The sequence below is a fragment of the Dermochelys coriacea genome, chromosome 9 (genome assembly GCF_009764565.3).
Source record: "Dermochelys coriacea isolate rDerCor1 chromosome 9, rDerCor1.pri.v4, whole genome shotgun sequence".
In the NCBI taxonomy this organism is placed as follows: Eukaryota; Metazoa; Chordata; order Testudines; family Dermochelyidae; genus Dermochelys; species Dermochelys coriacea.
The window spans coordinates 25724326-25742743 of record NC_050076.1 but is presented as its reverse complement, the minus strand read 5'-3'; the positions used below and the strand labels follow the sequence as shown (position 1 = coordinate 25742743).

The 18418-nt window shown below is 40.8% G+C and overlaps 1 long non-coding RNA gene across 1 annotated transcript; it reads right to left on the bottom strand.

Annotated features, from left to right (window-relative positions):
* Positions 1–41: 41 nt before the first annotated feature.
* Positions 42–13743, bottom strand: LOC122455757. The gene is made up of 3 exons (XR_006274214.1): positions 13613–13743; positions 12145–12203; positions 42–1464 (listed from the first exon to the last, which is right to left on the bottom strand). It is a non-coding gene; the product is annotated as an uncharacterized LOC122455757 (long non-coding RNA).
* Positions 13744–18418: the final 4675 nt, after the last annotated feature.

Sequence of the window (18418 nt, the reverse complement as noted above, 5' to 3'; positions counted from 1 at the left end):
TTGAAATAATAAAATAAATAAATAAATAAATACCTTAAAGTGGTGGAAATTTGTAATCTTATTTTTTGTTTGGGTTCTCACATTACCAGGACATATTATACAGTGCCGCAATATGTAAAATTCACTTCAATTACAAAATGGTATTGTTTCTCTTCATTTCAGTCGCTTCCTCTGATGGCCTGGCACAAATGAAGATCTTTACAAATGTTACAAAACCCATAAACTGCCAGCTGTGCATACTTGAAACTTTCAAGCAGACCTCCATTCTTAAGAAAATTAATATTCTTTTGCTTGATTACTTATCCCAAAAGCAGCAATAAAAAAGTTAAACTGCCCTGCAGTTTCCCTCTTGTTCTTTTGCCTATCTTGCTATAGTAGTCTATTGTTTCACCTTGTCTTTGTTTAAATGAAAAAAATGCTTTCAACACAGTCTATTTAAACTTGTGGCGCAAACAGATTCAATCAAGCTTTGCAGCGTATTAGTGGTGTGTACCTACATTTGTGAAAACATCTCAAAGGATGAGCTCCAAACCTTGGATCAAAGAGTCTGGCCTAAAGGAAAGACCAGCTTAGCTTTCTGATCTAAGAAATGTTAACCCCTGAGAAAAGGGTGGAGTATTAGAAACATGGTGCTATTGATAATTATAATTACAATAATCATTGCAGTACTGACAATAAGCTTAAACGTTCACATGTGTAATACATGCAAGTAGATATCTTCCCAATTATGGAGAGCTCTAATAATTTTCAAATGGCTATGCTCGGGTAGACCCTGCACCTTCACAGCACCCTATTAACTTCAGTGGGGTCTATATGAACACAGGGAGGCCACATATTCAGAGTCATTGGCAGGAATCAGGCTTTTAGACCACAGCGCATCGAGATCCACAATTTTCATTAAAACGACTGGTAGCAGAAGATTGGCAGCATCAGGAAAGATCAGGCCATTGGTGAGTTTATTTTAGTCATTAAGTGATGCAACCTGTCTAATCATTTGTGTCAATTTAATAAATTTCACTATATTTTTAAAATAAGTTATCCAGCTTCTCTTCCCCCCTCGCCCCCCTCCCAACTCATTATTTGCCCCTCATAGAGCTGAGAGAATATCTGATCAATATTGCCACCATTCATCTGACTAAATGTCCCATTCTGAGACTAGCATCACCCCTCTGCTGAGTGGCTGATATGTGTAATCTGGTTAGATTCTAAGTGTAACAAATCATAAGCCACAGTGCCAGGGAGGCACATGGGCCTTGACCTGATCACTTTTTAGCCAGATCACACTTCAATGGTGCTCACTCCAGTTTGGCCTAACCAAAGTTCATCATGACAGAGGGGTGGCTGGGCCAAACCTGAGTGGCACTGTGACAGCGTGCTAGGTTACAACGCCACTCAATGAAATGTGGAGAAGGTGGGTGTGGGAGTTCATGGTCCATGGGGTCAGACTGCTGTTGTTGGGGGCACCTGAGAGAAAAACAGAAGGGTCAGAAAGGGATGGGGGTGGCAGCTAATCTATAGGACCTGCCCCTGCCCCTGCCCCCCCACACACTTTAAATGGTGCTCCACAACCCCTGCACATACACCAGTCCTGAAACAGAGGTGGTCAAACAGCATGTGAGTAATGCTGGCTGGAAAACTAATCTAGTTTTTTTTAATGGAAAATACTATTTTTGTTTAAATCAAATACATATTTGAAATGTTTTGATAAAAATTCTTATGAAAAAAGACTTCCCATGAAGATAAATTGAAAAAAAATTGTTTTGAAAATTTTCATTTTGGATTTCAGGACAGAATTCTCTTTTCTGATTTCTGGTAGATTTACATTGCTAGCATGCTAGGTGCCTACGGTAGCACAAGTGATGTCTCAGTTGTGAATATGAAGTACACTAAACTCTTGTGTCCACATCCTCATTCAGAATTAAAGAGGCCTTAGTTTGGTTTATCTTAATTCAGAAAGTGAATTAAGATAAACCAAATTAAGACAACTTTAACCCTAAATAACAGTGTCCACACAGATTTAAAATTGTGTAACTAATGCACTCCAAATGTATACCTTTAGTTAATTGGGATTAACTAAATGTCCCCATGTAGACAAGTGCTAAAGCTCTTGTTGTTTGTTAAACAAATTCACAATCGACACAAATGACACATTACCCACAGATTGTATTATTCGCCCACAGTTACAACAAAACATAGCCAGAGCTACTACAGTATTTAACTGTCCAAGACATTACTCAAATGGAAGCTGATTCCCATTTGTAGGAACACCGCACTATATATAGTGCATGCAAAACATTAAGGTTGCAAAGTCAAGTGCTCAAAAGTTAGGAAATACCAAAATTAAGGTTGTCTGTACATCTGTAATTCAGCTCTCTTGTACATTATGATACAGCTTTTAATTATATTATTACAGACTGTTCCATGCTGCATTCACTGTAAAAAAGTATATGTGAAAGATTAGATGGGGTACTTTTTTGTTTGTTTGTTTTAACTTGGGGGCTTGTCTACATTTAAAACTCTGCAGTGAGGACTCTGCCTATACGAATGGGCATAGGTAATCCAAGACAGTAGCTAGATCGGCAGGAGAATTCTCTCATTGACAGACCATGTCTACACTTACCCGGGATTGACGCAGCTGCAATTGAAGCAGCAGGGGTTGATTTAGTGGGTCTGGTGAAGACCCACTAAATCAACCGCAGAGCGCTCTCTGGTCGACTCCGGACCTCCACCAGAATGCGAAGATTAAAGTAAGTGGACGAGAGAGCATCTCCCATCGATGCAGCACAGTGTAGACACCTCAGTAAGTCGACCTAAACTATGTTGACTCCAGCTACATTATTCATGTAGCTAGAGTAGGGTAACTTAGGTCGACTTACCCCAGTAGTGTAGACAAGACCTTAGTGCTGTCTGCACTGGGGGTTTGGTCAGTTTAACGGCACTGCTCAGGGGTATGGATTTTTCACGCCTCTAAATGATGTAGTTATGGGACCTAATTTCCTCATTTAGACCAGGCCTTAGGCTCTGATTGAGGAAAGCATGTAAGCTCATTTAAGTCCTATTGATTTCAAAAGGACTTATGCACATGCTTAGTAAGCACGACTTAAGAGCTCTCTTGAATCAGGTTCCCAGTCTTTATTCAATTGACACTTCAAATGAAATTGTCTAAATAAGAACTATAGAATTTGGTCAAATAATAATAAAACTGCATAAGAAATCTTGTAACGCTATTTAATAACTTCAGCAGTCATTTATTAACGTGATAAGTGTATTGGAAAACTATAGATGAGGCTAAAAATCCTCCTGTGAAACAAAGTGTTTGCAGAGAGAGAGGAAGTTTTATTTTCACCTACAAAACATTTACCCAAGTTGTGTTGAATTTTTCCATATTAATTACTTTTTATAGAATTACATGGAATGTATTACTGAGTTTAAAACCAAAGAATATAGAGAATGGGAATAATTAGTGTCCACACATGGCCAGTTCAGAGTAATCAGTTGTAGGTTTACACATATTAAGAAGTATTTAGCTATAGTCTTCTATTCACAAAATATGCCAACACATCAAATTTTGGATAATTTCTCAACCACAAAGACATTGCTAGAATATTGTTGCCACATTGCTGTTTATTCAAAGTGCCAAAACTATCATTGATAGTCCACTTCCACAGCTTCATCCCAGGCACTTAAAAGTGAAAGTAGTAAGAGAAAATCTTTGAACTCCAAAAAGCGTATTATTGCTCTAATCATTTGCAAAGTACACAACTTAGTGCCGTGTAATAGTGCTAGGAATGGGGCTCCAATAAAACCTGGTTTCATTGATTCTAGATTAGCTTTGCTCACTTCATGTATCAAATAATGTTTTTTTCTTCAGTGCTAGCCCTGAAAACTCCACCTGAGATCTGAAAACCAAAGTGTTTGTGGCTCACACATCATCTCCCTGGCCTACATAAGTGCGTTACTAGAGCAGTTAATGTGCAATTGAGGTGTCCATCTTTAGATAAAGAGTTTATGAACAGAACTTAAATCAGTACTTCTGTGGGTGTGCAGGAGTCAGAAGGAAATCCCAGTCTCCCATAGCAATATGGGCTCAGCAGTACTAACAGGAATAAGAAGTTATTTTTGTCACTAAAGATAGAAAATTGATTCTGAATACAAACAGTGAGCAGCTCTGTTGAGCACAGGGATGCCATTTTTACATGATCACATTTCTGACCCTAAATAAAGTTTAACTGGAATAAAGAGAGGCCAAACCAGGCACTTTAAACAACAGCCCTTTAATTCAGCCTGGATCACAAGTGGATCCACACCCAAGCAGCAGCAGATGCAACAATAGTTTCTCAGAGGAAGGGCAGGGACTTACTGACATTCACAGGTCCTGTCTTAAATGTCTCCCATTATATGCATATGCAAATAGCCAGACAGGCACCAATTACCCTCCATATCCACTAGAAGGCTTATTATTACAGGAATCAGCACATGCCAAAGAGCACACGTTGTATTCTTACAAATATAAGATTTACACTGAGGTAGCACTTTGAGGCTAAGCAGGCGAGGGCCCCATTATGTCTAGTGTTAGAATTCAAAACCTTGAAAATTAGAGAATTCATCCAAATTCAACAAGATGAAATTCAGTGAAGAAGAGTACAAAGTCCTGTACTTAGGAAGGATTAAAAAAAAATAATCAAATGCACAACTACAAAATGGGAATAACTGGCTAAATGTTAGTGCTGCTGAAAAGAATCTGAGAATTATAGAGGATCACAAATTGAATATGAATCAACAATGTGATGCAGCTGTGAAAAAGGCTAATATTTCAGGAGTGTATTAACAAGAGTGTTGCAACTAACACCAGGGAGCTAAATGTCCTGCTCTATTCAGCACTGGTGAGGCCTCAACTGGAGTAGTGTGCAATTCTGGGTGCCACACTTTAGGAAAGATATGGACAACCTGCAGAGTGCTGAGGAGAACAAAAAAAAGATGGTAATAGGTTGAGAAAACCTGACCTATGAAGAAAGGTTAAAAAATACTATGCATGTTTAGTCTTGAGAATTGGGATGGGAGGGGGTGAGACCTGATAACAGTCTTCAAATACATTAAGGGCTACCATAAAGAGGTCTGTGATCCATTGTTCTCCATGTCCACTGAAGGTAAGATGAAATGCTATGGGCTTAATCAGCAGCAAGGGAGACTTAGGTTAGATGTTAGAAAAAACATTCTAACTATAAGGATGGTTAAGATCTGGAATTGGCTTCCAAGGGAGGTTGTGGAATACTTCACTGGAGGTTTTAAAAACAGGTTAGACAAATGCCTGTCAGGGATGGCCTTGGTTTAATTGGTCGTACCTCAGTGCAGGGGGCTGGACTTGACTTTTCAAGGTCCCTTCCAGCCCTACATTTCTGTTTGTCAATGACCGTCCCTTCCCCAGACAAGACTGGTATCCATTGTTAGAATATTTCATTTTTGGCCAGTGATATTGCAATCTGTGTGAGTCGGGGATTTGCCTAGCACCCTTACAGGAAAGAGTCTCAGTAACACATTTGTGTTAGCAGAACATCTGACAGGATCAGTCCCCCTTCAGATGCCTTTTAAAAGAAAAACATCAGTCAAAGAAAAATTAGGCACTGCTAAAAATTTAACTCCCAATCCCTATTGCAAAGGGAGAGGAGGAGATTCTAGTGTGCTAAAGGCTGCGGAAGGCTGCATTTTTGTGAATGCCTACTCTAAGAATCTCAGCCAACAGAGATTAATTTCCTTGGCTGATGACCCATAGATGGTCTGAGGGCCTTTTAGTTTTCAAAAACTAATTCAGATATGGCCAAAGTCTTACAACTTCATATTCAGATAAGCGTTTGTGAACTTCATTATAGTCTCAGACAGACTGTTCAAATATATGTTAGAAATTGAGGTATATCTGAAATTCAAGCCATGGTACCAATCCCCATGCACCAATTTCTTATGCGGGGTACCTGATTCCTGGTAAAGAATACATACACCCTATTGTAAACATGTTCTTAGTGAGAATAAGAAAAACCAAGACACTTTGACACAAAGGTGATAAGCAGGATATAAAAATTAGATATCTCATAAAAAAAACAATTGAAAGGACTATAGATTTTTATTCTTAAACAGAGGTTCCCTAAGAACTCTCTAAATTCTGGAAATTCCACTAGAAGGCTATTGTGTGTGCAACAATTAAAAGGTGGAAGATTTAACCACAGGATTTAAGTAATAAATTAAAAATTCCAGCCTACAGCTACCTGCAGAAATAAATGAGTTTAATCATCCTGAGCAAAGAGCGGAAACTCGAACAGAGCTAACTAAAAGAATGGAAGATGCAGGGTATATGTACAGTCAGGATCTGGTCCATATTGCCTGCCCTGAAGAGCTTATGAGCTAACTATGATGGATATGAAAAAGGGCTCAGTCCTGCAAAACCCTAACACCTTCAATAGAGCTATTAATGTAACGGTTTGTCAGACCAGAACCTAAAGGAAGGGTGTGGAGGGATGAGGGGTAAAAGTGGAAGTAAAATGAGTGATATGGCAACTCAGTAATAACTCAGATATTCTGTGTTAAGGTGAGATAGGACTGAATAGGCAGCACCGGAGTGGAAGTCAGTAGAGGTGGAATGAGGGATTTGAAGACGATGACTGAGGAAGCTTATTGCAGAGGGATCCCATTCCAGAGTAGGGAATAGGATAAAAAAGGCATAAAGCAATACCAGGAGGAGACGACCAGGGGAGACATGAGAAGAATGGAGTCATGGCAGGCCATGAGGTGGGGCACAACAAGAGGTGACAACTGAGATGGACAGGGGCCCTAAAAGTGAGGGTGGGGAATTTGAACTTCATGCAGAAAATGGCATGTAGCCAGTGAAGAGACCTGTGGAGACAGGAGCGACACAGGAGGAGTGATGGGAAGGAAAACGTTGTTTTGGCTGCTAAATTATCAAGCAGATTAGAGAGGAGAAGAATTTAGCAGTCATGGCAAGAGTGAATCATGAAATGAAAATGGGTTTTGGCTCTGATGATGGAGAGAAAGGGGTGGGGCTTAAAAATGCTACAATGGGAGAAGTGGTCAGATGCGGTAAGACCCTGAATGTGAGGGCAGAAGAAAAGGGACAGCTCAAATGTAACCTCAAGATTGTGAGGGTGGGCGATGGGGCAGACAGTGGAGTTGTCAATGGTGGTGGGGAGGAGGGTAGTCCAGGAGGAAAGATGAGAAGTCATGTTTTGTCCTGTTTAAGATCAAGGAAGCAATGTGGTATCCATGAGAAGATACTGGAAAGACAGTAGGAAATGTAAGACGGGATAGGGTGAGAGGTTGGGTAGAGATATCGAACTGAGAGTCAGAAGCACATGGTTGATAAGAGAAACCATAGGGAGAGGAGTCGTTCAGGGGGCAAATGTAGAAGAGAAAAAAGGGAAGGGAGCAACCACAGAGGTTGAGAGAACATCAAAGGAAGAGGACCAGTTATATCTTAGCTATTCATTTGGCTTCTGAAACAAAGAGAAAAAAAAGAGGATTTGGGGTGGAGCCAGGAATTTACTAAAGTATAAAGTAAGGACCCAACCCTTGCAAAGTGCAGCACACCCTCTTCTGCCAGTGATGCAAGATGAGGGTTGAGAGTGCTCAGCACTTTGCAGGAGGAGCTCAGCACCCAGTAGGACTGGGCCATAGAAGAACAACTTGTCTACATCCTGTGAAACTGAGTGGTACTCAGCAACAAGAGAATCACATTTTGATATCCTCAGGAGTTGCTAAAAGATTTTTAAATCCACTTTAAGTGAAATTGGTAAGAACTATGGTGCTGTATGACAGGTCAGGGGATTTAAAAATAAAAAATTTTGGATAGTAAGTCACTAGAAATAACACTATTGCTACACATGGAAATGGCAAGGTGGATTAGAGGTGGATATGAGTAGGATATGCCTTATTTTGGGTGGGGAAATAATTAGGTCTCCATAAATTATTTCCCCCATTCAAGATAATAAACATATCTTGGAGTTTAATATTTTTGAATAATAATTGACTGTGTGCTTCTGGAAAAAACATACCCTGGAAGACACTATTCTGATTTATTTGATTGTTTTCAAGTGATCTGAATAAAGCCTTGTAAATGAAAGGCAAAAATAGTACCTGTTTTTAGCTGTATACAATAAAATTGGTGTTTTGGGTTTGTTTGTTTTTAAAGCAATCACTTGACTATATTAGAGACCCAAAAACTCGTATTTCATGCAGTTGCATTTTGTATTCACCCACAGAAATGTCAGCATGGGCAGCCAATAGTTGTAAATATGGTCATTATTAGGGCCCTCCCAATTTCACAGCCATGAAAAATGTGACACACACTGTGAAATAGTCCTTCCCTGTGAAATCTAATGTCCTTTTTTCCCTAGGAGCGCCTCAGCAAAGGGGGCCCCTAGCTCCAGTTGGGCTGGGGAGGAACAGGGCTTGGCCATCCCCTGCACAGCTGCTGCGGGGGGGGGGAGGGGAGAAGAGACCAGACCCACCTCCAAGTACCTCCTGCTGCTAAGCCCCAGAGATTTCCTGCAGCTGGAGGAAGCTCGTGGAAATAGATCCAATTATCCCTACACTGCTGGCAGCGCCCCAGCAGAGGGGGCTCCTAGCTGCTACATGGCTGGGGCAGGACACGACTTGCTCTTTCCCTGCAGGGCTGCTCTTGGGTCTCTCTTCTGGCTGTAGATAGCGCCGCACCCTTCCATCCCCACTCTGTCCAGCTCTGAAGCCAGCACAGAAGTGAGGTGGCAATCCCATGATGCCTCTACAACAGGTTTGCGACCTCCCCTCCCACAATCCGCTTTGGGCCGGGACCCCCACAGTTACAACACCCTGACATTTCAGGTTTAAACATATGAACAGGCGCCATTTACCAATTTTCAAATCCTATGGCCGTGAAATTGACCATAATGGACCGTGAACTTGGTAGGGCCCTAGTCATTATTGCATCTGCTGTCATGGAATCTAGAAGAAACATTCAGGAAGTCAGAGGATTGTCCCATCATGAGACATGAGCTACAAGTGCCATGAAGTGCACTCCTAAGTAGCCATCTGCAAGATATTTTAACAGAATGTGATTGCATAGTTTTCCCCCTTTCAGTGGGTTTTGTCTTTTGAGAACACTCTTGAAAAGTTCTGCTTCAGGAATCATGCTTCAGGAAAATATCTGAGGTTATGATTATTATAATTTGGAATGACAGAAGCTTCCAGAGTCTCCATTCAGGAATCAGGGCCCTACTGCGCTAGTTGCTGCACAAACATGGAGTAAAGAGACAGTCACTGCCTTTTAGGACATACTGTCTAGGTTAATGGCGTGATGTAACAGACTGACGAAACAAATGGGACGCGGACTAAGGGAAGATGAGCTAACAGTTATATGGGCAAATTTTCACGTAGCCTAGTTGCACACACAATGGCACTGATCCAGCAAAGGCTTGTGCACGTGCTTAACTTTACACACTGCAAATATCCAATGTGCTGCCCCACTAGTGGGTGCTGAGCACTTGAAAATCTGGCCCTATGTAGATGTTGCAAAATGCTTGGTCTTTCTTCCATTCCTAGGATCAGAAGATATTTCAGCAACACAGAAGGTACTGCAGAGAAAGAAGCTTTCATTTATTCATTCAGTCTGAGGACCAGAACACTGTTGTGCATTTTTCACTATTATTAAAATTTCAATAATAAAAGAATAAATAATTTGACTTAGCACAAATGTGTTGGGATCTGGTCCTTCAAACCCTTTAACTCATGCAGATTGTCCCAGATCAGGCTCTTTGTGATTAATTTTTTTTCAGAGTTACAAGAAAACCCTTCTTCATGGTGCTGGGAGGGGCAATCTATCACTGCAGAACCCAGGAGGATGAAAGTTTATTTAATCAATAGCAAAAATATTCAGTTTGTATTGCCTGAAAAATGGGATCTGTTTGTTGGAATCTAAAGAAAGAGAAGTTTCTTTCCAGAAACTGGGCCATTGTGTGAGAACAGGAACATCCTTTACTGCAGTGCTTTGTCAGCAATTAATCCAAAAGCTATGCTTTTGTCACATGGAGACATTTTAATACAATTTAAGAAATGTTAGAGAAGTTGGATAAACAGAAACACAAAACACAGACATGATACCTACAGAAAAGCCTAATGGGTAGCCTGCTGGTGCACCGATGTCACTGCCTCTCAGGCTGACCAGTATTGTCTCATCGTTTCCTTGTGTTTGTCTCATCTTATTATTTGTATAACCATAATATCTAGGAGTCCTACTCATAGACGAGAACCCCATTGTGCTGGGCACAGTACAAACGTATGACAAAAAATGATCCCTGCCCCAAGGAGCTTCCAGTCGAAGTATGAGAGGAAGAGACAGACGAATGATACACAAAGATGTCTCACAAATAAACAATGAGACAATATTGGGCAGCATGAGAAGCAGTGGTCTCTCCCCACTGGCTGTCTAACCATTGTCAAGTTTTCTGTAGGCATCACGGCAAAGGAGGGATTTGAAAGTGGGTAACAAGGTGATTTTGTGGATATTTACAGGAAACATCTCCCAGCCATGAAGGGCAGCATGGGAAGAAGCACAAAAGTGTTAATTTTCAAACAAACAAGTAGTCAGTGGAGACTGGCATCATGAGTCAATGAGAAGTGAGCAGGGACAGCTTGATAGCAACTGAGAGAGGACAGGGAGGATGGAGACTGTCTGTGACGGGCCTTGAAATATAAGCAACTCAATATAAGCAGCTTAGATTTGATCCAATAGTGAAAGAGAGGCCAGCTCTCTGGAACAGGGACAGTCTTTTTGTTCTGTATTTGGACAGCGCCTAATATCATGAGATCCTGCTCCATGACTAGGGTTCCCCAATGTTATGGCTGTACAAATAATAAATATTGGCTGTGGCAAAAACCTGAAAGAGTGAATTAGTATTTTTTCAAATGAGAGAAAACTGAGGATGTTTTCCTGAAAGGATATGCACTGGGAGTCACAGAACAAGTTTCAATAAAAGATTTAATAAATATACATATACCGTGAAAATGAATAAACACTCATCTTTCAGTTCAGGTCTTAAAGAAAATGCTTCACCCACTAGGAAAGCAGTGATCCATCTAGCTTATTTAATACAACAAGGCATATGCGTCAGCATGATGTACATGCGTAAAGAATTGACATCAGTGAGAAATTCAAACTGCTCTCTTGACAGCAGCTGTCTAAGAACTGCACATTATGTAGGGGAACTGCTGAGCAGCCATGCTTCCTATTACTCAAAGCTCCCATCCTTTCCCCAGGAATCTATTTCCCCTCATTCCCCCCCCCAAAAATATTGACAGCAAAACCACATTTTTTCCAAACGTGTTCAGATGTTTCTGAAACTGTAAAGAAGCCTCTTAATTTTTAAACTTCTGAGCAGAAAAAGTGAGCAACCCCCCCAACCCAAAACAAAATAAAAAACAAACAAAACACAATCACTTTTTCTGCTAACAGTAAGTAAAGTTGCCCAGATAACTTAAAATTAATCATTTTGCCGTTTCTCTCCTGGTCACAAATTGTGAGCAAGTTGTACAGTTTTTCTGTATTTCACCAGAGACGTCCACTTAGTAGTGTTCATTCATTTTTTTATTATCAAAATGAGAACGGGGGAAGACTTCCCTGCTTCTATTGAAGTTCATCCCAAATTGGATGCTGCCATACATTCCTTCCAGAGATTAATTTATATTTGTAGTTTATCAAGATAATTCTGAAACCAGGGATTTTTGCCTTTGAAATGCAGCAGATTGTAAAAAAAAAAACCCAGATTTAAAAACAGAATGACTTGGGGGAGGCTCTCTCCTGAAGAAGGTTACAGCTGGTTGGGAATATTTCAATTAAATGTCAAAGGTAAATATTATTTCTATCAGAAATTGGCAATTTGGTCAAAACTAACTTTTCATGGGAAAGAGTCAGTTTCAACAAGTTTCTGACTTGAAATTTAAAAGAGTTTTGAAGTTGTCAAAACTATTTAATTCTGACATTTTCCAAAGCAAAAACTTCTGTTCTGGTTCAAAACAGCTTTTCATTTCAAAATTGAAGCTACTTATAGTAATAAATAAATAAATTAAATAAAATTATCAAAATAAAAATGAACCATTTCAACTTACCTGAATCAATTCTGGATTTTTTCAGGTCATGAAAATTTTAAAGATTCTGACTTTTCATCCTAGTGGAGACAGAAAAATCGTTTGAATTCTTGAAAGTTTCACAGGATGAGGAAACCATTTCTCACCCAGCTCCACTCAGTATCCCACTGTACTAAATGTGGTACAGAGAAAGGTAGATTGACTAAAGGCTTCTTAACCCCTTAAGCTTGTCTTGTGTACATTTCTTAGTTTGAACAATAGTCGCTTTTACTATGGCATTTGTTTCACCCACAGGACCCTCACTATAGAGATGTCTTTAGGATTTTGATTTAGTTGGCTTTGCAAAGCAAAATGTGGTTTCATGAAATGAAACTGACTTCTGCTTACAACAAAAACAAAAACCACCTTTTCTGGTTTTTGTTTTCAAAGGTTTCTGTGAAATGAGTAAAGAACAATATCATGTTGTGTGTGTAAGACTTGCGTGCTGAATCTTGAATGAATTTGGGTCATTCAATTGTCCCCAAGTTGTTGTGTACCCTCAGTTATAGCATGTTGGGTTGGTTTGACAAATTTTGAATAGAAGAATTATTAAAGGCTGACAAATACATCAGGTATTTCGCCTTTTTTAATCCTAATCCAAGCAGATAACCCAGGCCATCAACCTGTACCCAAGAGGGCCCCTATCCTGCAAAGGCTTCAGCATTTGCTTAACTTTATACATTGAATAGTCGCAGTGACTCCAACATGCTGAGCTCTTTTGAAAAATCTAGTCCCCAGAGTCCAATAGCATAAGGTATGGAGAACCCAACTCCCAAGAGATGCTCAGTAGCAACTGTGCAGCATCCAGCTGCTCAGAGCTATACTGACATTCTGGACATTGTATATAATGTAGAGCAGCAGCTCTCAACCAGGGGTCTGGGTCCCCCCCCCCCAGGGAGGTGGTCTGCCAAAATAAACCAGAGAGCAGGGCTGGCATTAGATTTGCTGGGTCGCAGGGAAAAAAGCCCGTGACTGAAGCCAAAGCCTGGGCAACTTAGTTTAGTGAAGCCCCAGGCAATTGCCTTGCTTGCTGCTCCCTAACACCCAGCCCTGACTTTTTACTGCATAGACACAAAAACAGTTGTTGTGGCACTGGTGGGCTGTGGAATAGCATGTTGTGGGAAAGGAGCCTCAAAAAGAAAAAAGGTTGAGAACTCCTGATGTAGAGAAATATAAACAGTTCCACTCACTGCCTCAGCACCACCAGCCATCAGGGCATAGCACTGCAAGCATCTTTGTCTCTAGTGCCCTCTGCAGATCATCTCTGTGGCCCTGCAATGGCGGCTTTCCACCTGCAACATAGCCCTTCAGCTAAGCCTTGCCTAGACCAGACTCTTCCTAGGGTAACAAAAATCCAGCAGAAGGTCATACAAATAAAAGGGTTTTCTACTTGCTTGTGCTCCTCTTCAGCCCACCCTCTAGCATCTGCTTCTAGCTCCTTCTAGGTTACCTCTAAATCTCTCTGGCTCTGAGATTGAGCCCCACTTCACAGCCTCCTTCCTGATAACATCCTCACAATCTCAGATACCGTTTCAGGGCCTTCAATCAGAGCAAACCTAACTTGCTCCATGTGATTCCTCCTCAAACTGACTTTTCTCTGCCCTTTTATGAGACCCAGGTGTTTCAGGATGTTACCTGAACCTATTAGTCCAGCCTCTTAGTCTGTGAGGCAGCTAATTATGGCACAGCAGGGCTGACTGAACAGGGCTAGCTAGTCCCAGGCTTCCTGGATCTTAAAGGATCATAGAAACTAACATTACATTACAATAGGCTTGTGAGATTTTTTCTGTGAATGTTTGTAACTGGGACTAGTTCAGTCGTTAGTATCTGCTATGGAATATTTATTTTTCAGCTGGTCCAGTTGGATGAATTACGCGGCATTGATCAGCTTGTCACAAAATCCATTCTTAGCAATTTGCAACTTAAAAAGAAAAAACAATAGCACCTTCTTTTGTGGCCTAATTTTGCAACCTATACTTATGTGAGCAATCTTTACATTGGCTTATTAATCTCTTTGGCGCCAATAAACCTACTATTGTGAATAAGAACTACTCAAATCAGTAAAGATTTTCAGGATCAGGCCCTTAGTACTTATGGCCCTTATAACTGAAATACTTACTTATTAAGGCTGCAGTTCAGCAAGGTACATAAGCATGTGAGTAATTTTAAACATATAAGTAATCCCACTGACTTCAGAGAGACTACGCAAATGCTTAAAATTATGCACATGCTGAGAACCCTGCAAAATTATATTATGAGGGATGCTGTACCTTGTCAGGCTGTTTCCACATCACACCACCATTTATCCTGTTTACCTAATTAAAGACCCATACTGTTAGCATAAGTTTATTACGTAGTCCATATGCTAGATACACTTAGACAACTGAGACGATAGTGTACTTTCGAGTAGATGATGTATTAACTGAGACAGTACATACTGAAGGTCAGTACCAAAATATCTCACACAATATAATGTCTCATGTCTCACGCAATATAAAACATCGATGTTGCCGAGCAGACATATACACAATACATGTGCTGGCTCTATAAATGGTCTTTCTTTAGTAAGTGTTTACTGTAAGCTTGCTTTCTTCAGGTGCAATTCAAGGCAAAGAGCTCCAAGCCAGCCAGCTGGTAGCTCACAAGTCAAGCAGCATTTTTCACCATGATTAAAATGAGAAGTAGAGATCTCTTTTAAAAATATTTTACAATACTTTTAGCTGGCCTCTCTGAGCCTAATGCGGGAAGCACAGTCTTGTTTTGATGTCATTTGTGACAGTTCCGCTAAGAGCCCTATATATGACACAGTGGGATAAATACTGAAGTGATGTGTATAGCTCTTAGCTCAGGGGTGGGCAAACTACAATCCATGGATCGGATCTGGCCCCTCAGGGCTTTGTATCTGTCCCATAGGATTGCCACCCATGTGGTGCCGCAGGCCCCACACCGCTCTGGGAAGTGGCTGGCACCATATCCCGGTGGCTCTTGGGGGAGGCGGGGTAGAGGGCTCCGCTTGCTGCTCTTGCCTGTGGGTACCTCCCACAAAGCTCCCATTGGCTGGAAATTTGGAGCCTGCCCTGGCCCCAGTGCACGCTGCTGCCCGGAGCTGCTCCAGGAAAGTGGTGCCAGGCCGGAGCCTGCCCCCTGAACTCCTCCTGCACCCCGCACCCCAACTCCCTGCCCTGAGCCCCTTGCCTGCACTCCAACCCCCGCCACACCCCACACCCCTCCTGCACCCCAACCCCCTGCCTTGAGCCCCTACTGCACTCCACACCCCTGCCCTGAGCCCCCCCACACTGTGCACCCCCCCTGCACCCCAATCCCCTTCCCTGAGCCCCCTCGTACACCCCTCACCCCTTCTCTGCCTCAACCCCTTGCCCTAAGCCCCTTCCTGCACACCTCACCCCCTCCCATACCCTGCACTCCCTCCTGCACCCAACCCCCTGCCCCAGCCCTACATTCATGGCCCTGCATGCAATTTCCCCACCTAGATGTGGCCCTCAGGCCAAAAAGTTTGCTCACCCTTATCTTAGATACTGTAGTGAAAGTCACCAAAAAGCCTCTAACATAGAAAAGTGGTGTTACACGTAGGTAACTGTGTGTCTAAATTGGTTTAACTTGCATGCAGAAGTGCCAGAATAAAGGAGTCTATTATGCAAAGCAATCAATAGAAGGGTTCAAGATGGCTGAAGTCACCATCCTGGTGCTTTAACTTAAGCCTTCTTATATTCCATTTTGCTCACTGCAGAGTTTAAATAACATCAGCTTAGACTCTTTTACACTCACTTATCCATCAGACACTTGCACATCATCTGTAAATTTGGCCTTATAAATCTATTTTAATAAAGGGTCAATAGACTTTTAAAAATGTATTTATTTTAACAGGATTAAACATCATACTTTTTCTTCTGACCTCTGCAGCTGCCCTGAACAATCTTGGGGCTTCAAGAAGGTTACTTTTAAAAAGAAAAGAGACAGCATAAAGTGCAGGGAAACCAAGGAAAGACCCTGCCATTTCCATAGTTAGTGCCAAGTATTTAGGCTTGGAAGAATTCGATTTTTTCTCTCAAAATGTCAGTAAACGTCAATTTCACCGAACACCTACAAACCAATAACAAATATTTCCATTGATAATATTCAAAATTTACAGATAGGCAAAGTAAGAAGAACGCTGCTTGAGACTTTATTAGAGTCAAAATCCAGTGATTTAGACTTTTGAATTAGGCTGGCTACCAATGGACTAGTAAATGAATAGTTAAAAAAAGCTATGGTTTGTTGATTTAAGGCTACTTACTTGGTACATTTGGACATGTGATATTGACAATTTGTGTTTTAACAGCTTATAAAAATTTTACTTTTTGAATCTCAACATCTGCTGTCATTAAATAAATGTCTGACCCGCCCATAATGTCACACAACTATACAAATTTAAACATATGAAAATCTAAAAAATGCTTAAAAATAAACATCAATAGTTATCCATCAAAATTATGCAAAAATTAAAAATGAATTCTGCCAAGCCTACATATATTCGTCTCTTACTCTGCATGTATCAGAGAGACTCAGAAAGGCTTTTACAGGCAAAATGAAAGTTAAGGTCACCTTCACAAAAATACTGTATCAAGTTGTATATTATAGATTGTGAGTTCCTTCAAGCAGGGACTTTCTTTGTCTGAAGGGGAGGCAATATGGCCTAGATCAGTGTCCCTGAATGTTGGAATAGAGAGCACACTGATCAAATTGGTAGATGACCCAAAGCTGGGTGTTTGTGTATAAATGCTTGCGAGGGTAGAACTAAAATTCAAAGGGATCTTGATAAATTGGAGAACTGGGCTATAGACAACAAAATGAAATTCAACAAAGACAATTGTAAAGTGCTACACTTAGGGATGAAAAACCAAATGCACAAATACAGAATGGGGGATAACTGACTTGGCAGCAGCACTGCTGAGAAGGATCTGGGAGATCTTTGAATTTTAGTGGTTGATCACAACCTCAGCATGAGTCAACAATGCGATGCTGTTGCAAAAAATTATAATAATGCAATTTTGGGCTGCATCAACAGAGGCATAGCATGAACGTCTTGGGAGGTGATAGTACTGCTCTCCTTGGCACTGGTTAGGCCTCAGCTGGGGTACTGTGTCCACTTTTGGTCACCACTGTATAGAAAGGATGTAGGGAAACTGGAAACGATCCAGAGGTGGCCAACCAAGATGGTCAAAGGGATGGAATGCAAGCCATATGAACAAAGGTTGAAGGAACTGGGTATTTTAGTTTGGGAAAGAGGAGATTTAGGGGGGACATGATAGTAGTCTTCAAATACTTTAAAGGCTTCCATAAAAAAGATGGAGAAAAATTGTTCTATTTTTGCCACAGAGGACAGGACAAGAGGCAATGGGTTCAAACTACAGCATAGCAGATTTAGATTAAATCTCAGGAAAAGTTTCCTAAATGTAAGAACAGCAGGACAATGGAACAGACTGCCTTGGGAGGTTGAGGAAGCTCCTTTGCTGGAGGTTTTCAAAAGGAGCTAGATAGCCATCTGTCTTGGACAGTTTACACAACAAATCCTGCATCTTGGCAGGGGGTTAGACTAGCTGACCCTTGTGGTTCCTTCTAATCCTATGGATCTATGATTCTATTCACACAGTTAATGCTCAATAATTAATAATCAAATATGGACCAAAATAGTTGTCCTTCAAAGAATGGAAGAGGAATCAAATATTAGAAACATTGCTACCTTTAAAATATCTCTGGATGCTGCCAGAACAGAGGAAAGAGAATATATCACTTTATGACAAACATTTTCCCATGGGAAAACATTTTAGATTTCCCTTTCACACATTTTTGTGTGATTTATTGCTTCCTGGATATGATTTAAACTCCACCATTTTCCACCATTAATCAATTCACTGTCAATAAAGTCATTATATTCACATATCTTGGCTTAGAAATCAGAATTGCCATTTACCATGCTCATTTCTACTGCGTTACATGCTAATAATTAGGCAGCACTGAAGGAATTTGCACACAAGTTGTAAAAAAATTTCCACTATAACCCTTGCTGATACAAAATTATTATAAACCCCCAGTATTCATTCTGGGTAATGTGGTATATCAGACATTGTGTTAAAAATGACAAGCTATCACTATAAGTGAAAGAAATGTCCTTGTTCTACTTGCAGGCTAGATGTGATCTGAGTACCATCTGAACCAGTTTTGCACATCACTAGCTTACAGTGAAGTAGGGTGAGTC